Consider the following 27,762-nt stretch of genomic DNA (forward strand, 5'->3'; position numbering starts at 1 on the left):
TTACTTGAGTGTGAGTGTTATTTCTTTGGAGTGACTAGTGAGTATTTGTTGTGAGCAAAAAAAATAAGAGAGGAGAAACGAGTGAATTTCTTTGGAGTGACCGTGAGCATTTGGGTGAGGATTATTTTATTTCTACTAACCTTTTCTTGCAGGTACAAATTTGAAATTAAATGGAGAGGGAGGTAGGAGATAGTTCGAATTCGAGGGTGTCCAAGGCCCAACTAGATGCGTTGTTTGGGGATTTTAGTAGGGCGATGACGACCCAAATGTAGTCGTTGCATGAGAGGTTGGGTAAACTTGAGGTTAGTGTTAGTGGGGGTAAACCTAAGCCTAGGGATTTGGGTCGAGAGGATGAGGAGTATGATCTAGGAGGAGGCGATGAGAGTCAAAATGAGAATTGGGGTAGGAATGGAAGAGATAGAGGATTTGGGAGAGGAAGAAGAGAAGCTATGAGGGGTAGGTATGAGGAGACTAGGGAAGATGGTCACATGGGTAGCATTAAGATGAAAATCCCTTCATTCCATGGGAAATCTGACCCGGAGGCGTACCTAGAATGGGAAAAGAGGGTAGAGTTCGTATTTGAATGTCACCACTACTCCGAACAAAAGAAGGTGAGGTTGGCGGTGGTTGAATTCTTAGACTATGCTCTCATTTGGTGGGATCAATTAGTGACCACTAAAAGAAAGTATAATGAGAGACCCATTGAATCTTGGGATGAGATGAAGAGTGTAATGAGGAAGAGGTTTGTGCCTAACCACTATTATAGGGAGATGTTTAAGAGGTTACAAACTTTGAGGCAAGGGTTGAAGAGTGTTGAGGACTACTATAAGGAGATGGAAGTACTCATGATTAGGGCAAATACTGAGGAGGATAATGAAGCAACTATGGCTTGTTTTCTTTGTGGTTTGAACAGGGAGATTCAAGATCAAGTGGAGCTTCGGCACTACTTAGATCTAGACGAGATGGTGCAAATGGCCATTAAAGTGGAGCAACAACTCAAGAGGCGAGGAGTTGGCCGCACCAATCAAACCGGAGGTGCATCTTCTTCTTGGCGACCAAATGCGGCCAAGCGAGATGATAGCAAAGTGGTGACCAAGCCTAAGTTTGAACCAAAGCAAGAGGCACCTAGACATGGAGTACAAGGTAAATCTGAAATTCCTACTACTCGTTCTAAAGATACAAAATGTTTTAGATGTCAAGGGTTGGGCCATATTGCTAGTGAGTGTCCTAATAAGAGAGTCATGTTTTTGAATGATTATGGTGAATATGAGTCTCAAAGTGAGGGGGATGGCGAGGGTAGTGCTGATGATATGCCGGAGTTGGAGGATCCCGATGAGGGATATGGGGCGGTTGTAGGAGAAGCTCTAGTGACTAGGCGAATCATGAGTGCCCAAGTCAAAGATGAGGAGATTAACCAAAGGGAGAACTTGTTTCACACTAGATGTTTTGTGAGTGGTAAGGTGTGCAATGTAATCATAGATGGGGGAAGTTGCACCAATGTGGCTAGCATTGAGATGGTTCAGAAATTGGGATTGCCTAGAATAAAACATCCTCAACCATATAAGCTTCAATGGTTGAACGATTGTGCGGAGGTGAGAGTGAATAGGCAAGTTCTAGTGTCCTTTTCAATTGGGAAGTATGTGGATGAGGTTTTGTGTGACATGGTACCTATGCATGCTTGTCATATATTGTTGGGTAGGCCATGGCAATTTGATAGGCGAGTGACTTACGATGGGTTCAAAAATAATTACTCGTTTGTCTTGAAAAAAGAAACTGTTGTCTTACTTCCATTGTCCCCAAAGCAAGTATTGGAGGACCACTTGAAAAAAAAGAAGAGAGATGAGGCCGAAAAAAAGAGTGAATTAAAAGGTGAGATGGCCTCTGAAAATAAAATTGAAGTGGCTGAAAAAAAGAGAGTTGAAAAGAGTGAGATAGCCACACAAACAAAAAAAGAGAGGAAATTGAGGGGAAAGAAAAAGAGAGGAAAGAGGCCAAAAAGAATTCTTATATGGCCCAAAAAGGTGAGATAAAACACTTGTTGCACACACATGAACCATTTGTGTTAGTTCTTTATAAGGAGATCCTCCTTAACACAAGTGATAGAGCCGGATCCCTTCCGAGCATTGTTGTTTCACTATTGCAGGAATTTGACGATGTATTTTCGGAAGAGCTACCTCAAGGCTTACCACCATTGAGGGGAATTGAGCACCAAATTGATTTGGTGCCCGGGAGTGCCTTGCCGAACCGTCCAGCTTATAGGAGCAATCCGGAGGAGACTAAGGAGCTACAAAGGCAGGTAAGTGAGTTATTAGATAAATGTTATGTGCGTGAGTCCATGTCACCTTGTGCGGTGCCTGTTTTGCTAGTCCCTAAGAAAGATGGCTCATGGCGTATGTGTGTCGACTGTAGAGCAATCAATAACATAACCATTAAGTATAGGCATCCCATACCTAGACTAGATGATATGTTAGATGAATTGCATGGGTCTTGCATCTTTAGCAAAATTGACTTAAGAAGTGGCTACCATCAAATTAGAATGAGGGAAGGTGATGAGTTGAAAACTGCTTTTAAAACTAAGTATGGGTTGTATGAGTGGATGATTGTAACGACCCATTACAGGCCCAGTGGACCGCCCATACGGCCCACTGCCCCGATCGACCCAAGGCTATCCCGATCTTGGGCTCCCTCTATGAGGCCTTTTCCCTCACGGGCTTTCCATAGGCGTCCATAGTAGCTCAATTGGTACCAAGACTCTTGATATCTATGTACTTATCCTATAGGTCATGGGATCGAGTCTTGGGGAGGCGAAAGAAATCCTTTGGTAGGGAAGGAGAGATCCTATGAGTAACCCGTACGACGTCTATGGAAAGCCCGTGAGGGAAAACGCCCCATAGAGGGAGCCCAAGATCGGGATAGCCTTGGGTCGATCGGGGCAGTGGGCCGTATGGGCGGTCCACTGGGCCTGTAATGCGTCGTTACAATAAAAGGCGCCTTTTATTGTAACGACCCATTACACGCCCAGTGGACCGCCCATACGGCCCACTGCCTCGATCGACCCAAGGCTATCCCGATCTTGGGCTCCCTCTATGGGGCCTTTTCCCTCACGGGCTTTCCATAGGCGTCGTACGGGTTACTCATAGAACTCCTCCAGCCCATGAACTGGAGTCTGTGCCTTCCCAGGATCGAACCTAAGACCACATGGATATATAGGTACTTAGCACAATCCGGGTACCAATTGAGCTAGTTGTAATAGCCGATCGTTCATGTCTTTTATTATGAATTACGGTATTTTTATTGTGGTGGTTATGGATGTACATTATGATATGAATGGCAATGAATGTTATAGAATGGAATAGATAATGGATGGGTAGAATAGAAGGTTGAATTTGAGTTAAATAGGTAATGGAAGTGCTGAAACGGTATGAAACAGTGGCAGTAGTTGTGGTTTTTAGCATAATGTTTTGTATATTGATCCAATTGATGTGAGGCCACTTCCATTAGAAAGATAAGACATAAGGCTATAACTTTCATGTTTTGAGTTTTGTTCAAATCATTGTGGAAGATAGGCCAAAAGCGACCCGAAGTGAGTTGTGCGTATCGTCGCTCCTACAATGACATATGTTGGGAGAAATGGCATAACTTTTTAGTCAGACCTCCAAATGATCTGAAATTTGGATATGTTTAACGAAAGACATAGAGCTACAACTTTGTAGTTTACCACTTTTCCAAATTATGAACGGAAGAGTCGTTTCTGAGGCAATCTTTGCAGTGCATGTGCGCAGTGGGCTCGCCCTAGCGGGAAAAAGTGGCCGCCCTAGCGAGCCTTGTTCGGAAAAAATAGTTTTTTGGCCGAGAGTTCCTCGCCCTAGCGGGAAAAAGTGTCCGCCCCAGCGGCCACCATTTTTTTAAAAGCGTGTTTTTGGAGTTTTAAGTGCTTATATACAAGTGTTGCTCTATTTTCTCTCATTTCTTCCCTCATTCTCGATTCTTCTCTCAAGGGGTGAGCTAGGGTTCCTATTTCTCTCCTTTCTTTTCTTTAATTCAAGCTTGTGGTTGGTGATTTGTGTTGAGAGCAAGGTTATTGTTGGTTCAAGGAAGCTAAGGTAAGCTTTTGGTGTGGTTATTTCTTGGTTTTGGTGTTGGGAGAGATCATGGGTTTGTTGTTGGTGTTGGTTTTATGGATCAATTTATATGGGTTTATGATTATTGAGATGTTAATGTTTCAATATATGGTTATTGTTGTAGGAATTCCTCAAGGACTTGACAAGCATTTGTGTATTGGGTTGTAAGTAGAATTTTCCTTGAATGCATCTTATGAACTATGTATATGGTATGGTAAATGGTATTTTAAATGATGTTAGCTCCTTTAAAATCATTGATTATGTATATATGGTATGTATTGTTATGTTCAAAAGAAATGGAATTGGAGCCAAATGGCAAGGTAAAGGAGCTAAGGTTTTAGCACACACATCACGTGTTTGATTAAACGGTTCAATGAATGTTTTTATGGCTTGATGGTTATATGGTATTGTGGTGTTACCTATGGTAATTCTAAACCCACTTGACGGAAGTTGATCAACATAATGACATGTACGGTGACTGATTTTGACTGAGATGTACATGTATACCATCGACGGATGACCTATCAATGCCATACAAATGAAAGGAATGAATTGTTCTATAGATGCCATCTTATAATTGTTAATTATGAATTTCATTGATTGATGGCATTTCATGGCAAAGAAATGATATGAATTCTTTCATGACAATAAGATATATGTACTTGTTATTTAAAGGTCTACTTGCTGAGTTTTATAACTCATTTCAGTTATGTTCATGAGATGCAGATGCAGGTAAACGGGATTGATACGACGTGGTGTCAAGACAGAAGGAAGACATGTGCCAAGCTTGGAGGAAGAATGAAGATAGTGTTTTGTTTTGAAATGGTTTGGATTGTAAAAACTTTGGTATATTTTGGGAGTGTATCTTGACTCTATATTTTGGGTGACCAAAGGATTTACTTTTGACTATGTAAATGGTTATGTTTAGTTGTGGAATTTTTAAAAGTTCATATTTCCTCCAAGTCTTTATTTTAAGCTTCCGCATTATAGAGTCTATTTCTTTTAAAACGGGTCAAGGTGTCACATTTAGTGGTATCAGAGCCCTCGGACCAATGGATTGGCACATGACTTCTTCTGTTTGCGACACTTCGGTATGTATACTTCTGCATCTCATGGATGTAATGATATGATGATATGTATCTCTTGTGGTATATGTATATATGATTTCAAATGATTTTAAACTGAGATGCAATGTAGGAAATGCCACCTAAGAGGAAAGCTGTAGAGGAAGAAGATAGTTCTTCATCTCGAGTTGTTGGTGAGTTTAGTAAGTTGCTCAAGGAGCAGGCTAAAGTTCATGGAGAGCAGATCCAACAGTTATTGAGGTTGCAGAACCCAGGTCAAGGGGGAGGTAGAGGCCTTGCAAGGCAGGAGCCTAGTTCAGAGGGAGCCTATGACAGATTTAAAAGAATGAATCCACCTGAATTCGTGGGAGGTGTGGATCCTCTTGCAGCTATGGAATGGGTGAAAGCTATTGAAGCAATCTTTGACTATCTACACTTTGAAGATAATGATCGAGTTAGTTGTGCAGTGTTTCTTCTGACCAAGACTGCGCGCATTTGGTGGGAGGCCACGAAGGTAACTGTTAATGTTCAAACCCTTAAATGGAATGAGTTCAAGGAGCTATTTTATGACAAGTATTTCTCCACGGATGTCAAGACTCGGAAAGTGAAGGAGTTCTTGGAATTAATCCAGGACAACTTGAATGTGAATGAATATATTTTGAAGTTTGAAGAAGGTTGCTTGTTTGTTCCTTTCATTGCTTCGAATGACAAAGATCGAGGGGAACACTTTATGAGGGGCTTGAGAGCCGAGATTAGGAGGGATGTCAGAATGTCTAAGGCCGCAACGTACAAGGAGATCGTGGAGAAAGCTCTTTTAGCGGAGCAGGATGAGAAAGAGATTGAGAAGGAAAGACAATTGAGGAGGCAAAACTTCAATCAAAAGAATCAAGCTTCGCATCAAAGTTTCAAAAGGGGATACAAAGGCAAAGGGAAAGAAGAACATCGAGGTAAAACTCCTGCAGTTCAGTCTGAGTCGAATAGGCCTGTATGTCCCAAATGCAACAAGCCGCACAAGGGTGAATGTCTTGTAGGGAGCAACAAATGTTTCAGATGTGGAGGTGCAGGTCACATTGCCATCAATTGCACCCAATCTTCAGGCCGAGGACGAGTTCAAGGGCGCATTTTCTCTTTGACCAAGGAGGGTGTTAATCCTGATACGTCGGTTATATCAGGTACTATTCTGATTTCAGGCCATGTAGCTCTTACTTTAATTGATACTGGAGCTACGCATTCTTTTATGTCCGAAATTTTCATGAGATCGTTGGGTATTGCACCTGTATTTGAACCTCTCCAGTTTACTATTATGCTTCCGTCGGGAGATGTGATTTGCCCAACAAGTGTGATTAGAGCTTGTCCTATTCAAGTGAATGAGAGAATTTTGTTTGCTGATCTTATTGTGATTCCTATGATTGAGTTTGATGTGATTTTGGGTATGGATTGGCTATCATCGTATCGTGCAGTGATAGATTGTGTTGAAAAGACGGTGCGATTTCCGACAGAAGAAGGTGACAGCAATGTCTTCAAGGGCTCAGGTACTTCGCTTGGCACTTCTTTTATTTCTTGCTTGAAGGTGAATAAGATGTTGGTTAAGGGGTGTCAGGGATTTCTGGCGTCAGCGATGGATGTGAGTAAGGAATATAATGTGAATGTGAAGGATATTGAAGTTGTTCGAGAGTATGCGGATGTCTTTGCCGATGATGTGCCGGGGTTGCCACCCGATAGAGAAGTCGAGTTTGTCATTGATGTTGTACCTGGTACTGCTCCTATTTCTAAAGCCCCTTATCGAATGGCACCGACTGAAATGAAAGAATTAAAGGACCAATTGCAAGAACTGTTAGATAAGGGCTTTATTCGACCGAGTTCTTCACCTTGGGGAGCACCCGTATTGTTTGTGAAAAAGAAAGATGGGTCACTACGTTTGTGTATTGACTACCGAGAGATCAACAAAGTTACAATTAAGAACAAGTATCCTTTGCCCCGAATTGACGATCTTTTTGACCAATTGCAAGGTGCAACAGTATTTTCCAAGATTGATTTGCGGTCGGGTTATCACCAATTGAAAGTGAAGGAAGGCGACATACCTAAGACAGCTTTTCGAACGAGGTATGGTCATTATGAACTTTTGGTTATGTCTTTCGGGCTAACAAATGCGCCGTCAGTTTTTATGGATCTTATGAATCGAGTCTTCAAGCCTTACTTGGACAGTTTTGTCATTGTATTTATTGATGATATTTTGGTTTATTCAAAGACTCGAGAACTCCATCGAGAGCATTTGAGAATTGTGTTGCAGCAATTGAGAGAGAATCAGTTATATGCCAAGTTAAAGAAGTGTGAGTTTTGGTTGGACCAAGTGACTTTTCTAGGCCATATTGTTTCTAAAGATGGAATTACCGTGGATCCAACAAAGATAGAATCAGTAAGGAAGTGGCCTATTCCTACGACAGTGGCTGAGGTAAGAAGTTTTCTTGGTTTAGTAGGTTACTATTGTCGTTTCATCGCTGATTTCTCAAAGATAGCCCTGCCATTGACCACGTTGACAAGAAAGACAGTTAAGTTTGAATGGACTAATGAATGTCAGCAAGCATTTCAAATGTTGAAGGACAAATTGACATCAGCTCCAGTGTTGTCACTTCCTGAGGGAGTTGAGGGCTTTGTGGTATTCTCTGATGCTTCTAAGAAGGGACTTGGTGCTGTATTGATGCAGCGTGGTAAGGTAATTGCTTATGCTTCCCGTCAGCTGAAGGATTATGAAAAGAATTATCCGACTCATGATCTTGAGTTGGCAGCTGTGATATTCGCTTTGAAGATCTGGCGACATTATTTGTATGGAGTAAAGTGTGAGATTTTCTCAGATCACAAAAGCCTTAAATATCTGTTTACTCAGAAGGAATTGAACATGCGTCAGAGGAGATGGTTGGAACTTGTTAAGGATTATGATTGCACTATCAGTTACCACCCTGGGAAAGCGAATGTAGTTGCAGATGCACTGAGTCGGAAGTCAGGAGTTGTATTGAGTTCTATGATTCAAAAACCTTCGTTATTGGACTTGAAAAGGAATGAGATCGCCTTGGTCGAGAAAGGTACGATAGCTAGACTTTCAGCTTTGGTGATTCGCCCTACTTTGAATGACAGGATTAAAGTTGGACAACAGCATGATAAGCAACTGTTGGAAATGAGATCTAAGGCTGAGTTGAAAGGGAATTCTGAGTTTGGTTTTAACAGTGATGGGTTGATGACCTTCAGAGGTAGAATATGTATTCCTATCGGTGATGATATTCGACGAGATATTTTGATTGAGGCGCATACCGCACCATATTCGATTCATCCAGGTAATACCAAGATGTACCAAGATCTTCGTCGACTTTTCTGGTGGCCAGGTATGAAGAAGGATATTGCGTTGTATATTTCTGAATGCCTAACATGTCAGCAGGTTAAGATTGAGCACCAAAGACCTGCAGGATTGTTGCATTCATTGCCAATACCTCAGTGGAAATGGGAACATATCACAATGGACTTTGTTGTCGGACTTCCAAGGACGCAGAAAGGTTATAATTCGATTTGGGTCATTGTTGATCGTTTGACTAAGTCATCGCATTTCCTTCCTGTCAAGACTACTTATTCGATGAATCAGTATGCTGATGCTTATATTCAAGAGATTGTTAGACTTCATGGGATACCAGTGTCAATTGTTTCTGATCGTGATCCAAGGTTTACATCTGAGTTCTGGAAGAGTTTGCATAGAGCTTTGAGTACCAAGTTGGCCTTCAGCACAGCTTATCATCCTCAAAGTGACGGACAATCAGAACGAACCATTCAGACTCTTGAGGACATGTTAAGGTCTTGCATTATTGATTTTCCTGGAAGTTGGGACTTGAAGCTGCCTCTTGTGGAATTCACATATAATAACAGCTATCAATCTTCGATTGGCATGGCACCCTATGAAGCTTTGTATGGGAGAAAGTGTCGATCACCTTTGTTTTGGGATGAAGTAGGTGAAAGGAAGATGTTAGGACCAGAGTTGGTTCAACAAATGGTTGAGGTTGTTGCGTTGATTCGAGAGAGGATGAAAACTGCTCAGTCTCGACAGAAAAGTTATGCAGACGTTCGAAGAAGGCCTTTGGAATTCGACGTAGGTGATCACGTGTTTGTTAAGATAGCTCCTCTCAAGGGAGTTATGAGATTTGGAAGGAAAGGGAAGCTGAGTCCTCGTTTTATTGGACCTTTCGAGATTCTCGACAGAATTGGCGAGCGAGCTTATCGAGTGGCTTTGCCTCCGGATTTGGATAGAGTGCATAATGTATTTCATGTCTCAATGCTTCGTAAATATGTATCGAATCCAACTCATGTACTTCGTCATGAATCACTAGACTTAACGCCAAATTTGAGTTATCATGAAAGACCGGTGCAAATACTAGATCGAAAGGTTAAAGTGCTTAGAAATAAAGAAATTGGGATCGTGAAGGTGTTATGGAGTAATCATGTCATCGAAGAAGCAACATGGGAACCCGAGGAAGAGATGAAGCAACGTTATCCTGAATTATTTGCGTCTTGAGGTAAATTTCGGGGACGAAATTTTATAAGGGGAGGAGAATTGTAATAGCCGATCGTTCATGTCTTTTATTATGAATTACGGTATTTTTATTGTGGTGGTTATGGATGTACATTATGATATGAATGGTAATGAATGTTATAGAATGGAATAGATAATGGATGGGTAGAATAGAAGGTTGAATTTGAGTTAAATAGGTAATGGAAGTGCTGAAACGGTATGAAACGGTGGCAGTAGTTGTGGTTTTTAGCATAATGTTTTGTATATTGATCCAATTGATGTGAGGCCACTTCCATTAGAAAGATAAGACATAAGGCTATAACTTTCATGTTTTGAGTTTTGTTCAAATCATTGTGGAAGCTAGGCCAAAAGCGACCCGAAGTGAGTTGTGCGTATCGTCGCTCCTACAATGACACATGTTGGGAGAAATGGTATAACTTTTTAGTCAGACCTCCAAATGATCTGAAATTTGGATATGTTAAACGAAAGACATAGAGCTACAACTTTGTAGTTTACCACTTTTCCAAATTATGAACGGAAGAGTCGTTTCTGAGGCAATCTTTGCAGTGCATGTGCGCAGTGTGCTCGCCCTAGCGGGCAAAAGTGGCCGCCCTAGCGAGCCTTGTTCGGAAAAAATAGTTTTTTGGCCGAGAGTTCCTCGCCCTAGCGGGAAAAAGTGTCCGCCCCAGCGGCCAGCATTTTTTTAAAAGCGTGTTTTTGGAGTTTTAAGTGCTTATATACAAGTGTTGCTCTATTTTCTCTCATTTCTTCCCTCATTCTCGATTCTTCTCTCAAGGGGTGAGCTAGGGTTCCTATTTCTCTCATTTCTTTTCTTTGATTCAAGCTTATGGTTGGTGATTTGTGTTGAGAGCAAGGTTATTGTTGGTTCAAGGAAGCTAAGGTAAGGTTTTGGTGTGATTATTTCTTGGTTTTGGTGTTGGGAGAGATCATGGGTTTGTTGTTGGTGTTGGTTTTATGGATCAATTGATATGGGTTTATGATTATTGAGATGTTAATGGTTCAATATATGGTTATTGTTGTAGGAATTCCTCAAGGACTTGACAAGCATTTGTGTATTGGGTTGTAAGTAGACTTTTCCTTGAATGCATCTTATGAACTATGTATATGGTATGGTAAATGGTATTTTAAATGATGTTAGCTCCTTTAAAATCATTGATTATGTATATATGGTATGTATTGTTATGTTCAAAAGAATGGAATTGGAGCCAAATGGCAAGGTAAAGGAGCTAAGGTTTTAGCACGCACATCACGTGTTTGATTAAACGGTTCAATGAATGTTTTTATGGCTTGATGGTTATATGGTATTGTGGTGTTACCTATGGTAATTCTAAACCCACTTGACGGAATTTGATCAACATAATGACATGTACGGTGACTGATTTTGACTGAGATGTACATGTATACCATCGACGGATGACCTATCAATGCCATACAAATGAAAGGAATGAATTGTTCTATAGATGCCATCTTATAATTGTTAATTATGAATTTCATTGATTGATGGCATTTCATGGCAAAGAAATGATATGAATTCTTTCATGACACTAAGATATATGTACTTGTTATTTAAAGGTCTACTTGCTGAGTTTTATAACTCATTTCAGTTATGTTCATGAGATGCAGATGCAGGTAAACGGGATTGATACGACGTGGTGTCAAGACAGAAGGAAGACATGTGCCAAGCTTGGAGGAAGAATGAAGATAGTGTTTTGTTTTGAAATGGTTTGGATTGTAAAAACTTTGGTATATTTTGGGAGTGTATCTTGACTCTATATTTTGGGTGACCAAAGGATTTACTTTTGACTATGTAAATGGTTATGTTTAGTTGTGGAATTTTTAAAAGTTCATATTTCCTCCAAGTCTTTATTTTAAGCTTCCGCATTATAGAGTCTATTTCTTTTAAAACGGGTCAAGGTGTCACAATGGTTATGCCTTTTGGTTTAACTAATGCACCTAGCACCTTTATGAGGTTAATGAATCATGTCTTTCGTGCACATATAGGTAAATTTGTTGTGGTTTACTTTGATGATATCCTAGTGTATAGCAAGAATCTTGAAGAGCATGTTAAACACTTGAAACTTGTGCTAATCACATTAAGGGCTGAAAATTTGTATGCTAACTTAAAGAAGTGTGATTTTTGTACAAACAAACTTGTGTTTCTTGGTTTCGTTGTGAGTTCACAAGGGATACAAGTGGATGAAGACAAGGTAAGTGCTATTCGAGATTGGCCATCGCCTACTACTGTTGGTCAAGTCCGAAGCTTTCATGGTCTTGCAAGCTTCTATAGGAGGTTTGTAAGGGATTTTAGCACATTGGCGGCACCGATGACGGCGGTCATCAAGAAGAACGTTCCATTCTGTTGGGGCGAGGAGCAAGAGAAGTCCTTTAATATTATCAAGCAAAAATTAATTAATGCTCCTTTACTTGTATTACCTGATTTTTCTAATACGTTTGAAATTGAATGTGATGCATCAGGTGTAGGTATTGGAGGAGTGTTAATGCAAGGAGGACGGCCGGTGGCGTACTTTAGTGAGAAGCTCAATGGAGCAGCGCTGAACTATCCCACGTATGACAAGGAGATCTACGCACTTGTGAGGACCCTCGAGACGTGGCAGCACTACTTGAGGCCTAAGGAGTTTGTGATTCATACGGATCATGAGTCTCTAAAGCACCTTAAGGGTCAACAAAAGTTGAATAAGCGGCATGCCAAGTGGGTGGCATTCATAGAGACATTTCCCTACATGATCAAATACAAGAAAGGTAAGGAAAACGTAGTGGCCGACGCACTATCACGAAGGTACACACTTTTCTCCACTTTAGATTCTAAGATTTTAGGGTTTGAACTTGTGAAGGAATTGTATGTGCTAGATGATGACTTTAAGGTTGTGTTTGAAACTTGTATGCATGGTCCACATGATAAATTCTACTTGCATAAAGGTTTCTTGTTTAGAGAGGATAGATTGTGCATTCCCAAGTCATCAATTCGTGAATTACTTGTTAGGGAAGCACATGGGGGTGGACTAATGGGACACTTTGGAGTGGCTAAGACTTTAAGTGCATTGCATGAACATTTTTATTGGCCACACATGAAGCGTGATGTTGAGCGTATTTGTGAGAAGTGCATAACTTGTAGACAAGCTAAGTCTAGGACACTACCACATGGATTATATACACCACTTCCCGTCCCTAGTGAACCTTGGGTTGATATCTCTATGGACTTTGTTTTGGGGTTACCTAGGACAAAGAAGGGGAGGGACTCTATATTTGTTGTTGTGGATAGGTTTTCTAAAATGGCACACTTTATTGCTTGTCACAAGACTGATGATGCATCTAACATTGCGGACTTGTTCTTTAGAGAAGTCGTTAGGCTGCATGGCATGTGATACGAATCCAAGTACGATGAGAAGCAAACACGATTATCGAAATCGCACCCTCAACTCAATAACAAACAAGGATCGATTGTGTTGTCCCGATCTTTTGAAACAAGTAACGATGTGTGATATTCACCTCTAAGAAATTAATTCTTAGCAACAAACATCAACGAGGATAACAATTGAATCAAGAACGAACCTTCAAAGAACGATGCGTATGGCAATCCGTGCGAGAAACAATCGACAAACGCCACAAAGATAAAATCTTTGATAAGTTTGATTTATGTTGTGAAGAACAAATCCATGCCTTCAAAGTTGAGATAAAACTCAATAATTATCATTCATCTGAATTGTGTCTCGTTCTTGGTCATTACAAGGTATAAATAATTGATACAACCCATAAAAAGTAGTGTAAAAGCATTAAAATAAAGTAACTAGCAAATTTGACACGGAAGCGCGCGCGGTGGCGCGAGATTACGCGCGGGGGCGCGCGAGATTCTGCCTTGTTTCTTCAATGGGCGCGCGGTAGCGCCGGATCACGCGCGGGGGCGCGCGCTATACTGCATTTCTGCAGCACCCGGCGCGCGGTGGCACCACATCTGGCGCGGGCGCGCCACTTCTGGCGCTGGTGCGCGCGCGGTTCTGCCTGGTGCGCGCGGGCGCGCCGCTTCTGGCGCTGGTGCACGGGCTGTTCTGCTCTGCGCTAGCGCACGCTGCTGCACTGCTTCTGTCGTGCGCACAGTTTTGCACATCTGCGCTAGCGCATGCTGCTGCTTCTGCACATCTGCGCTAGCGCGTGCTGTTGCACTGCTTCTCTCGGGCCATTTTGCACTCATATGCTTAGTTGTTCGAGATTCCTTCATTATATTAATTGTTGATCTCCACCACTTACGCGCTAAGGTGCAAACTTCCAATTCAACCTCAACTTGATGGTGATGCAACCCGAACCCCTCGAGCCTGATTTCCAAGCCTTCATTGTTTGAATGAAAGGTGAAATTCAACATCTTCAATCGCCCTCTCGGGTATGGTTCTTGGAACGCATAGTGGCTGAATAGATTCGTATCATACTCCCCTTCTTCAAAATGATTTGTCCTCAAATCTTCGCTACCTACACAAAAACGAAGCAAGTTGTAATAACAAAATTTATATGACCAACATGCTTACCTTCAGGCTCAAGTTTGTAGGTGCTATAGCCCACGTGCTCCTTCAATGTTTTGAGTCCTGACTTCATGGTTGTCTTCACTGTCAATGTAACAACCTCAACATACACCCAATGACGAGTGACACCAAATGATAAGTTATCATTAACTATCACAAAAATCAGATTTCTCCCCTTCTTAGACCTAGTTAACACACAAGTGAAATCCATATACGTGTACGACCATAGTCCACTAGGAATAAGATATAATTGATGCAACACATGATAATCAAACTTAAATGCCCTTTCTCCATATCCAATGCACCCTTGACTACACCACTTAAGATACTTCTTCATATGCAACCATAGTAAAAATTCATGCATCATATCTATGGCTCTAGTTACTTCATGGCTACCAATCAAATAAATGTCATGTGCCTTAATATTAAGAAACAACTCATGCAATGGATGTAGGATGAAAAATTTATTTTCTTTAAATAAGTATTCATCAAAGAAATAATCATGTTCATCCTTGCACATCTCAAAACCATCAAACAAACATAAATCATGCTCACTAAATATATTATCCATGTAATCTTGACAACCATCACCAATCAAATATAAATCATGGAAATATAACATATCCAATGTACCATTCATGCAATCCTTTAACACAACACATGGATTTAAGTCTAATGCATACAAACCATTGTAGTAAACAAACCCCATCAACTTTGTAAATCGTGAGATATCAAAATTCAAAGTAGGTACATGCAATTCATCCATGGTTTCAAATTCATAACAATCAAGGAATAAGCATAAATTTACATCCGACCCCTTAACCACCAACTTTGCAACTCGCTCTACACATTCTTGAAAACAAAACGACACAAAAGTAAGGTAAGCAAACAAATCATACCTTCCAGTTGTTTCAGTGGTAACTACCCTTACCTCACGGTGATTTTTCTTGACATCATATGGGTCGTCCCAATGCATTCTCACATCATCAGCCTTTGCTCGCCTCCTCATCATCATACTACCAGAATCCTGGAAAGAAGAATTAACAATGCTCGGGATTGAACCGGCTATATCATCACAATGATAATAAACCTCTTTGTACAACGGTACTTTAAGGGGTTTATTCAAAAATACATAAGTTTCAACCTCACTCTTTTTACTCTTTTGGGCCTTCAAATTATATTTCTTTTCGTTTTCTTTTTCTTTGGCCTCTTGTTCTTTTTCTTTTCTCTCTTGTTTCTTTTCTATGGCCATCTCACTCTTTTGTTCACTCATTCTTTCGACCATATTAATTTCTTTTTCACTCATTTCGAGAATAAATTTCAATTGATCCTCAAGAACAATTGGATTCAATTGAACCAATGAAACATTTTGTTCCTCAACAAATTTATGCAAAACAATTTCTCCTTGCATACTCTCCTCCTCCATAGTAGACAAAATAGGCATTTCTTCACCAACTAATAATTCACTTTCCACATTGTCTTGTTCAACAATACTTGTATCATCAAATAGTGGAATACTATCATTATCCACCCTAGCTTCAACTTCAGATTCAAGTTCAACTATGGCCTCAACTTGAGATTCAGATTTCACTAGATACTGTTCAACAACATCCAACTCACTAGCTAGTGGAATAACATCATCTTCAACTCTATTAATCACCAACTCAAATTCATGTTTCAATACAACCTCAACTTCATGTTCAAGTTTAGAAATCAATGGACTACCAACCTCTTCAATTATCTCAACCTCCACTTTAGGTTCAATATCAATGCTCACTTCAACTCCACATTCGACTGCATCCTTAGATTCACATTCAACTCTAGAATCCAGTACATTCATCTCCTCATTTGGACATTGGCTAATATAATGTCCAAACTCTAGACACCAAACACATTGAATATCATAAGTACTAACATTTGAAATTTTAGATGTACCTTGATACCCACGTTTAAAAACCAACTTCTCTTCACTCGACCTTCGTGCGATTGTCAATAACTCCTTCCACGAGTCACTTCCCTGCCAACCACTCGATTTGCACCTTCTATCATCACCCGTTACCAGGTGTGATGCTCCACTCTCCTTGACTCTCCTAGCCCAATCAACTTCACGTTTCGACTCCTTTATTGGCCTAGCAATCATTTTCTCTTTCAATCTCGTCCGCCAATTGGGTGTCAAAATCTCCCTATGCACATCACGTTCACCTCTTCGTCCTACTCCTCTATTCTCCTCACATCGCCTATCATCATAATGACTCACGTGCAAAGCTCTATCCCCACAAAATCTGTGGGGCCCTTAGCGCCTAATCGTTATTACAACACAATCTGATTAGGGTTAATTAATCACAGCGGAAAACGAGTTTAAAATTTATTTACAATGAGCCCAAAATATCTCTTCTGATATTTAAATACTAAAAATAGTATCAAAATTCAAATCATAAATACGCCCACACGTAATCAATCACATACAAACATCTCATATCCTCGGGACATGCCCCGGTATATAGATACATATACATATATACTGGGAATTAGACATAAACATAAAACCTCAGCCCAAGTTGTGGCTCCCACCAGAAGTACCCTCTCCGGTCTCCTGATATCCTGGAGTACCTGCCATTGTCCACACACAAAGACAACAACAGCCCCCCTTGGGGGTGAGCAAAGCTCCGTATGGAACAACCAATCATATATACCACAAGTATCTAAACAATGATATATGGTATGCAATGCATGTATGTCGTGGAGGTATCAGGTCAAATGCCCATCCACTGAGCACATGTCAGAATCAATCGAATCGCTATCAAATCAAATCAATGCTCGAGCTGGCACACCGGCCGATATGGGAATACACATATGATAGCGTCGACGAAGCGCCATCAATCCCACATCTCATATCCAATCATATGGGGCCACAATTGTCTATGCTTTACGGGTCATATAATACCGGCATAGCGATTGTGTTCACAAACCCCGGAATCCAATCCAATCATATCAGGGTATCCAAGGATCATAGCTCAACGTGCATGTCATGTATCGATGTATGCATAAAATGACGTGTGTTAACAAAACATTTATTTTATACATCGATACTCCAATCTCCATGTCATGTATGCCACATCAAATCATCAAACAGGCACATAGACACGTATTCAATCCAATCAATCCAAACAAACCGACATATATCATATAATACAGATACCTGTCGTATGTTACCCGGTCGCAACATACCTCAATTTTTCGTTCCAATTGATGTAGTTTGAAGATATCAGTATAATACTTTATCTACATCAATAACATACTCATTCCAATCAATAACATACTCCAAAATCATTAATATGATTTTCAAATATCATTTGAAACTTCAAAAATTCATATCAAATCATAATCATATCATAATTCAATTTCGACTTCGAATACGAGTTTATTGTCGGTTATTCTACCGCATATATAACCGACACATAATTCTTCAATCTCAATCCAATTATTAAAATTCTCTAATTATAATAAATTAGGAATAATTCAAAATAACATCACTATAATAATCTCTTATTCGTTAAAATCATACACTATTCAACAATCTTCAACTCCAGTATGATTTAACAATTTATCGGATTTATTCCAAAAATCGACGAATTTCAAACATCACCAAAACTATGAAATTTATACCTCGTGTCAACGATCCCAGATCTGAAGTCGGTTCGTCGATTGGATAAACCGATAAGTCTCACGATCGAAAAGAAAATTCGAAAACCCTCTTCTCCTATTTCTCTCGCCTCTCTCGTTCCTGTATGTTGAAATTGAAAGAATGAATATTCTTTCAACGTAAGTGTAAAGTTTATCTCTTTTTTTAATTTTTTTTTATTTTTTAATATTATATTATATTATATCAATAAAATAATATAATAAAATATATACTATTTAAAATTTTATCGCCGGTATACGTCTTTGGACCAGTCAAACGATCCAATTTTCCAAAACTCAAAACATGAAACTTCCATATCTTTGAGTTTTCTAGGTCATATCCAAATCTCAAATCATTTGGGCTTCATATGAAAAAGATATGTCACTATTTACCATTTTGCCCTTAAAATTAATTCATTATTTTTCAACTTATCTACGAAAATGCCATCAAAATAAATTGAATATTTTTCAACTTATTTACCAAAATGCCATCAAAGCTATTTTAGTCTCGGGGTCTCACATTTCTCCCCCTCTTAAAAGATTTCGTCCACGAAATCTCAAACATCTCTATATACATAACATTGGCAAACATATATATGTCACCAGTTATAGTACATATCAAAACTAAAATCAGTAAAAGGATCAGAATACATCGAATACAATGGAACAGATGGATGAGTATCAAATAAATGCGGATATGATTCTCGCATCTTGCTTTCCAACTCCCACGTTGATTCTTCAACACCATGTCTTGTCCATTGCACTCGAACTAGAGGAATCGATTTGTTTCTCAATATCTTTTCCTTTCGATCCATAATACGAACAGGTTGTTCAACATAGGAAAGAGAAGGATCATGTTCAACCTCATCCGGTGCAAGTATATGTGATGGATCCGGTTCATATTTCCTCAACATGGAAACATGAAACACATCGTGAATGGCAGATAAAGCTAGTGGCAATGCCAATCGATACGCAAGATCACCAACTCGATCCAGAATCTCGTATGGACCAACATAACGAGGAGATAACTTCCCTCGCATGCCAAATCGAACAGTGCCTCTAAAGGGAGATATCTTCAAAAACACTCTGTCACCTTTCTGGAATTCCAAGGGTCGTCTTTGTTTATTCGCATAACTCGTTTGACGATCCTGAGCAGCTTTCATCCGCTGCCGAATCAGCTGAACCTTATCGTTCATTTCCTGTATCATTTCAGGTCCAGTCAATTGTTTCTCACCAATTTCATCCCAGAATAACGGTGATCTACATCGTCTCCCATATAGAGCTTCAAACGGTGCCATACCGATACTCGTCTGAAAGCTATTATTATAAGAAAATTCAACCAATGGTAAGGCATCTTGCCATCCCATTCTAAAATCCATCACAATCGCACGTAACATATCCTCTAGAGTTTGAATCGTACGCTCAGTCTGGCCATCAGTTTGAGGGTGATAAGCAGTACTCATAGCCAAACGCGTACCCATCGCTTCTTGAAAACTACCCCAGAATTTAGAAGCAAATCTGGGATCACGATCAGATACAATGGAGACTGGCACACCGTGCAGTCTCACAACATTCTCGATGTATAAACGGGCCATTCTCTTATAAGGATAAGCCCGCTCATACGGAATGAAATGCGCAGATTTCGAAAGCCGATCAATAATCACCCAAATAGCATCACAGCCCTTGGGCGAACGAGGTAAATGAGTCACAAAATCCATAGCAATATGTTCCCAATTCCATTTCGGGATTTCAAGACTATGGAGCAATCCACCCGGTTTCATTCTCTCGGCTTTCACTTGCTGGCAGACAAGACATTTAGAAATAAATTCAGCAATGTCCTTCTTCATACGTTTCCACCAGAATTGAGGTCTCAGTGTCAAATACATCTTTCGGCCTCCAGGGTGAATACTGTATTTGCTACAATGTGCTTCTCGCAGAAGGGTAGATTTCAAATCAGAATCATCAGGAACTACCAGCCGACCATTAAGTCGTAAAGAACCATCAGATGAAATCTGGAATCCAGACTGATGTCCTGCACATACAAGTTCTTTCGACTTTTGGATATGAGCATCGCTTCGTTGGGCCTTTCGTATCTTCGATATCAGATTCGGCTCAATTTGCAATGCTGAGACAGTGACAGAATTCCAATTCAAGTGAAAAGTCCAGCCAGAAGTACATATGTCCTCATGTACCTTGGCGACACTGACAGAAGCTAAAACAGAATCATAAACTTTCCGGCTCAAGGCATCCGCAGTAACATTCACCGATCCCGGGTGATATTGAATCTCACAATCAAAATCCTTCAGGAGATCCATCCACCTGCGTTGCCTCATATTCAAATCAGATTGAGAAAAGAGATACTTCAGACTTTTATGGTCCGAATAGATAACAAACTTTTCTCCGTACAAATAATGGCGCCAAATCTTCAAAGCGAACACAATGGCGACCAATTCAAGATCATGAACAGGATAACGAGTTTCATGAGATTTCAATTGACGAGACGCATAAGCAACCACCTTGCCATGTTGCATCAGAACACAACCCAAACCTTTACCAGACGCATCTGTACACACCACAAATCCTCCGGTACCTGAGGGAATAGTAAGCACAGGTGCTGTGGTTAATCTCGTCTTCAATTCAAGAAAACTAGCTTCACATTCATCTGACCAAATGAATCTCTGATTCTTCTGTGTCAGTTGAGTAATAGGTTTAGCTATCTTCGAAAATCCTTCAATAAAACGACGATAATATCCAGCTAAACCCATGAAGCTATGGATCTCAGGAACATTCGTAGGTCTTGGCCAATTCAATACAGCTTCGACCTTCGAATGATCAACAGATATGCCATGTCTCGAAATGACGTGGCCCAAAAATACCACTTTGTCCATCCAGAATTCGCATTTGGACAATTTAGCATATAAATGACTAGTACGAAGAGTTTGAAGTACCAGTCTCAGATGTTCAGCATGCTCCTTTTTCGATTTCGAATATACAAGAATATCATCAATAAAAACAATAACGAATCGGTCCAGATAATCATGGAAGACACGATTCATTAAATCCATAAAGATAGCAGTAGCATTCGTAAGACCAAAAGGCATAACCAGGAATTCATAATGGCCATACCTCGTACGGAAAGCAGTTTTAGGTACATCTTCGTCTCGAACTCGTACTTGATGATACCCAGAACGAAGATCAATCTTCGAGTATACAGAAGTACCCTGAAGCTGATCAAATAAATCATCAATACGCGGAATTGGGTACTTGTTTTTCACAGTAGCCCGATTCAATTGCCTATAGTCGATACACATTCGCATCGTACCATCTTTCTTTCGAACAAATAAAACTGGAGCTCCCCAAGGTGATACACTCGGTCGAATATATCCCTTATCGAGAAGATCCTGTAATTGTTCTTTCAATTCTTTCAATTCCAGGGGTGCCATGCGATAAGGAGCTTTAGAAATAGGCGCAGTCCCCGGCACAAGATCAATACTAAACTCAACTTCTCGATGAGGAGGAAAATCAGGAATCTCATCTGGAAATACATCCGGAAACTCTTTCGCAACAGGAATCTCAGATAAAGAAGACTCCTTCTTCGAAATATCAATAGCGTAGATAAGATAACCCTCATCTCCGCTAGTCAACAATCGAGACATTTTCAAGGAAGATACCAATGGAATTTTGGCTTGGGAACCCTTGCCATAAAAATTCCACTTGGGTCCATCAATAGGTCGAAATGGAACTACTCCATGACAACAATCAACAGTAGCTCGATTCGTCATCAATATATCCATGCCAACAATACAATCAAAGTCGTGCATAGGGAGGACAATCAGATTCAGAAATACCACATTATCCTCATATATCAATACACAATTATGCACAACTTTCTCAGACAAAATAATCTTCCCTGCTGGCGTGGCTATCGACAAAGTATCATACAACGGGGTACACTCAATATCGTGAGATGCAACAAATGCATGAGATATGAATGAATGAGATGCTCATGTATCAAATAAAACACGTGCAGGATAATCGCAAAGCGTGCAAATACCTGCAATCACACCTCCAGGAGCTTCTCTCGCCTGATCCTCAGTCATGGCATACACTCTCACTTGAGGAGGAACTTGGGCACTCTGACCACCCGGTCCTCGATATCGTGGGACACTAGACTGCTGAAAAGATGGAACAGGAACAACAGGTCTCGTCATACTAGGGCCACCTCTAAATCCTGGCTGGGGTTGAGCAGAAGTCGTACCCCTGTTCGGACATACTCGAGAGAAATGGCCTTCCTGCCCACATTGATAACAAGTACCAGACATACCTCGACACTGCTCGATAGTATGTTTGCCTCCACAATGACTACAGTAGGGAGCAATCACAGGACTCCCTCGCTGTGATCCACTCGAACTCGAAGAAGACGAAGAAGCAGAGCCAGTCTTCTTGAACTTCTTACCCCTCGGTCGCAAAGTAGGCTGCTGAGCTGACACCGGTGGTGGAGGAGTATACTGTGGACCTCCTCGCCTGAGTCCAGCCTCGGCTGCCTTGGCTCGTTCAACTGCCTCTGCGTAGCTGGTAGGCAATCCAGAAACAACATATGTATATAAAACAGGATGTAAACCATTTACAAACCTGTTATATTTTGCCCTCGCATTTCCAGCCACGTGAGGTGCGTACTTCAATAACGTAGAAAATTTCGAAGCATACTCTGCAACAATCATCGTTCCCTGCTGCAGATTATTGAATTCATTCTCCTGAGCAGTATAATAAGAAGGAGGGGAATACTGCTCCAAGAACTGGGCCTTGAACACATCCCATGTGACTTCAGTCCCAGCCTCTTTCAATCCAATCTCAGCGGCTTCCCACCAAGATTTAGCTCGGTCTTTCAGCTGATACAAAGCAAGTTTCAGTCTCCGAGCCTTGGAATACTCAACAATATTAAACAAGTGCTCGATGTCCTTCAACCAGGCCTCAGCTCTTTCAGCACTCTCAGTACCAAAGAACTTCGGTGGTTTCAAATCCTGAAATCGAGCCATCACAACATCCATGGACAATCCTTCAAATTGCCCAACAATCCTCTCAGTACTGCTACTCGCAGTTTCATTTGTGTGATCCATCTACAAATCAAAAGATGAATATCACAATTTCATATCAATTTCATAATCTCATCGTCTCATATCATTATCTCATATCATCAATCTCATCAGATACTTACTCAAATCAAATCACATAAGAGCAAGTAATACAAATAAGTCAAACACATACGCACAATTCATTTGTGCCTATTCCAGTGTACACAAGACTCAATAGAGCATTCCCAGCTATGCTCTGATACCATCTAGTGTGGGGCCCTTAGCGCCTAATCGTTATTACAACACAATCTGATTAGGGTTAATTAATCACAGCGGAAAACGAGTTTCAAATTTCTTTACAATGAGCCCAAAATATCTCTTCTGATATTTAAATACTAAAAAACGTATCTAAATTCAAATCATAAATACGCCCACACGTAATCAATCACATACAAACATCTCATATCCTCGGGACATGCCCTGGTATATAGATACTGTAACGAACCGTACTTTTCATACTTAAAATTTGCGGAAAAATTAAAAAATTTCTTAAATAAAAACATCCACACGGTCGTCACTCATCATTCATAAAATATCTTTGAAATCAACCATCACAATGAAAATTTGCTAAAAGAGAAGCTGTCTCAAAAAGTCTCCCAACCCGATCATAAAATCAGAGTATAAATGTATTTTCTTAAAATCTTAAAATAGCGTATGCGGTCCTCGAGTCTAGCCTCCCGCTCAGTCCAAGCCTGCCCCTTGGTCGCCACCTCCCGTCTCCTCATCAACATACTCACCTGCATCGATCAAGTCTAGTGAGTCTAAAGATTCAACACGTATAAACTGGGATAACGAGTACTACATAATAAAATCGCATGCATCTTAAAAATAGAACGTACATAACTTGAAACTTTAGCTTGCATAATAAACTTGAACTTGCATACATAAATAGACGTGCCATAGCGTGAAACTTTCATAATCATAACTGCATACTTGAGCATACTAAAACATACATGACTTCATCATTTTTCGTAGAGGATGTTTCAAAGCAAGTGACCAATACATAATAAACGCCTGATCAGACAAACCACAGTACTGGGCTGACAGGGACGTACCCACTGTCACATACATGAGATCCCTGTTCATAATTTAACAGGCCAGTTGATCCACGTTCATAATTTAACGCTTCACAACCACGATCTAACCCGTTCATAATTTAACGGGCGGATTGATCCCCGTTCATAATTTAACGCTTTCCAATCCTAACTTCAAACCCGTTCATAATTTAACGGGGCGGAGAGGTCCTCGGCCACGTTCACCGACTTCCAAACCCATTCACTTTTGGTCACAAGACATTTAGCATACCTCAAAAACTTCAAATATTTTCTTTGCACGTCATACATACTTACTTGGTGTTGAGGGATTCGTTGGATGTCAATCGGGTCGTTGCTGCAACATACTAATATGAATACATAAATTAACTTGTACAACTTAAACGTAAATGTCATGCTTAATCCCAAGCTAAATAAATTCTTAGAACATTCTATAATTTCCCATGACATAACCTTGTAAAACATCATATTAAACCATAGCATAAAACCTCAAATCAAACCTTAAATAATAAAAGAATATACCTAAAATCTGAAGGTACACGGACCCCGTCCCTAGGTCCGTATCATGGTCCGTGTCTGTGCGATTAAAAATTGTTGTGATGAAATAAGAAGGCACGGACCCCGTGCCTGCCTCCGTGTCTGGGTCCGTGTCCGCTCTGTTCGACGAATTATTTTATGAAAATTTTTCGACATATCTATTCTCCCAATTAACACATAATGCATCAAGATTCATCATTATGAGACCATTCTAGGACACCATAACAATGAACTAAACTTTTATAATCACCCTACAATTCATACGACCCAAAATACTGTCATTTATATTAAAGTTTATTTCTTACGACTTCTTAATAATTCAAGCTCTTAACGACATGAATCAAAACCTCAAAAATACTCTAAACATCATTACTAACTTTCTTATATGCAGCAACGATCACCCGTCGATCTCCAACAAAGCCTGCAACATAAAAACTTCAAGAACATATTAAAATTCATAACTTTCTTGAAACACGATTTGAGCAGTCATACTAAAAACTCCATAACTCACTCGTTTTTAATCCAAATAACTCGAATTTTATATCAAATCGAACGTATCAAAAAGATCTACGTTTTTGTAGTTAAAAGTTTTCTCAAAATCTTTACTGAAAAATCGCAGTATTTTTCAGAACAGCAAAAACGTTTCAAAAAAAATGCAGTTTGAGCAGTCCTACAAAAAACGCCATAACTCACTCAATTTTCATCCAAATATTTCGAATTTTATATCAAATCGAAGGTATCGAAAAGTTCTACAATTTTCTAGTTGAAAGTTTTCTCAAAATCCCGACAGAAAAATCGAAGTTTTCATCAGAACAGTAAGTTACGAGATTTCAGATCTAAAACGTATTTCAAACGCATTCAAACCATTTTCCGCTCAAACGACGAACGACACACATGGATTTTCACGCATAAAATAACACGACGCATACTATGACAAGATCGATGCAGAAAGAACAGATTATACGTGCCTTTTGATATCAAACGTTACCGAAACGGCGTCACCGAAGCGGAGATGATACGAGGATTGATCCGGGACGATCTTCGAACGATTTCCTTTGAAGAAAACTCAACAAATCTTGCTGGAATTTTAGAGGGGAGGGGGCGGCTGGCAGGGACGGATCCAGGAATAAGAGTTGGGGTGGGCTTGAACTCAATATGATAAATTATATATTATTAAAAAAAAGTACATTATATCGTTCAACGAAGTTGTGCCTTACGAGATTTTAAAACATAAAATTCATCAATAATAGAATTTACATCAATATGTTTAGCTAAATCTCGTTCAATATAGAGTGTCAAACAATCGGCAAGAAAGTCATCCTCCATTTTATTGCGAAGTGCCGTCTTCACATGCTTCATTGCTGAAAAAGCCCGTTCAATAGTGGCAGTAGACACAGATAATGTCAAAACAAGATGAATCAATCTAGTCAACATAACATAAACACTTGACCGTCCACTCTCGGTCAATTGCTAACACAACTCAACAAGTGTAGAAACCTTTAAATTCTGCATCACATCGAGTTTATAAATGTATCAATGCATACTTCAAAACAACAATTTCTTGATCTGTGAAATCTCCAGGATAAAACTTCTTCGCAAGCTTGCAAATATCATCACTGTTAAATGAGTCAAATGAATTTTTAGGATCTAAAGCTATACTAAGAGAAAGAAGTTTCACCGATGACTCATTGAACCGAGTATTTAACTCCATCAAAATGAAATCTATTGCTGCATTAAAAACATCAAAGTGGTAATGATGTTCTATTGAATAAACCGTCGCTAATTAAAACCACCGATTCACCTTTTATTTATTTTTTAATAATTTAGCGACGGTTTTAGCAATAACCGTCGCTAATATTTGCGACGGCTTTTGATAAAACTGTCGCCGATCCAATCGGCGACGGTTTACTAACACCGTCGCAACAGTAGCGACGGTTATCAAAAAACCGTCACTAAAACCGTCGCTAAATAAAAAAAATTAGGCTGGGCTACAGCCCAGTATAGCCCTAGCGTAGATCCGTCTCTGGCGGCTGCTATAGGGAGAAGGACCCTAATATTTCTTTTAAAATGGTGATAAGAAGTGATAGGAAATTGTGTGGTGTGTGTTGTGTTAAGGCGTGAGTGTGTGTGTGTGTTGACTTAGGTGTGTGTGCGTGAGTTATGTGATAAAATGGGTGTGTGCGTGTGTTAGGAAATAGATTAGGGAATGATTTTTGCTTGATTACCCATTAACAATACTAATTAAAATGAAAGGCTAATTAGGTGGTTACTTAAAATACTAACTAAATTATTAAATTAATTAAACATATCAATCCCTATAAATCTTGAATAAAATTCCTTAGTTTAAAAAAAATGAAGTACACAAGTGATATATTTTTAAAAGTTTAAAATCATAAAATCACCTAATAATTAAATTAGGCTTTAAAATTGCTAGAAACTAAATAAATCATTTAAAATGACACTTTGACTTAAAATAAAATACCCCATCATAAAATCTCCTAAATCGTCGCCGGTCTCATTTCCTCGATCCCGCCTCGAATAATCGCCTGAAACCAAAACTCAAGGAAAACATTTTAACGTGGATTAACTAAACATATTATAATTTAAAATAATGCAAATTCATAAATCATGATTTAAAACCCAAATTAATGAAATAACCATGCATTAAAACAATTTAATACAATACATAAGGAATTTAATAACTTGCATGCACGTGGTTCATGTGGACTTCAAATTTTCGGGACGTCACAATCTATCCCCCTTAATTTGAATTTCGTCCCCGAAATTCGATTATCCTTGATAACCCAAAAATTTAAGATTCTTAATTCTAGTATCCCAACGATCCACGCTACCGCTGCGCTACTCTGATATAAACTTAAGTCATAGGATGTCCCTACGTCTCTTCAATCCCCATTAAATCACCTATCAAAACCTCGTTTGCGAGTCACAACCTAAAGAGCGACTTATGGCGTCTTAGTTTTACTTTACTATGAACTCGAATTCCGACTTTTCTCACAATTACCAATATTAGAAATAGAGGTTCAAACTTATCGTATCTTACTTTCTCATACCATAC

At 39.7% G+C, this 27,762-nt stretch overlaps 1 long non-coding RNA gene and 1 pseudogene across 1 annotated transcript; both read left to right on the top strand.

The window, feature by feature from the left end:
* Positions 1-290: 290 nt before the first annotated feature.
* Positions 291-27,762, top strand: part of LOC140831526 (uncharacterized) — a 39,386-nt pseudogene continuing 11,914 nt past the window's right edge.
* On the top strand, positions 10,583-11,595 carry LOC140833172 (uncharacterized). The gene is made up of 3 exons (XR_012118306.1): positions 10,583-10,635; positions 10,778-10,817; positions 11,379-11,595. It is a non-coding gene; the product is annotated as an uncharacterized lncRNA (long non-coding RNA).

This window comes from Primulina eburnea, chromosome 5 (assembly GCF_022965805.1).
Source record: "Primulina eburnea isolate SZY01 chromosome 5, ASM2296580v1, whole genome shotgun sequence".
Classification (NCBI taxonomy): Eukaryota; Viridiplantae; Streptophyta; class Magnoliopsida; order Lamiales; family Gesneriaceae; genus Primulina; species Primulina eburnea.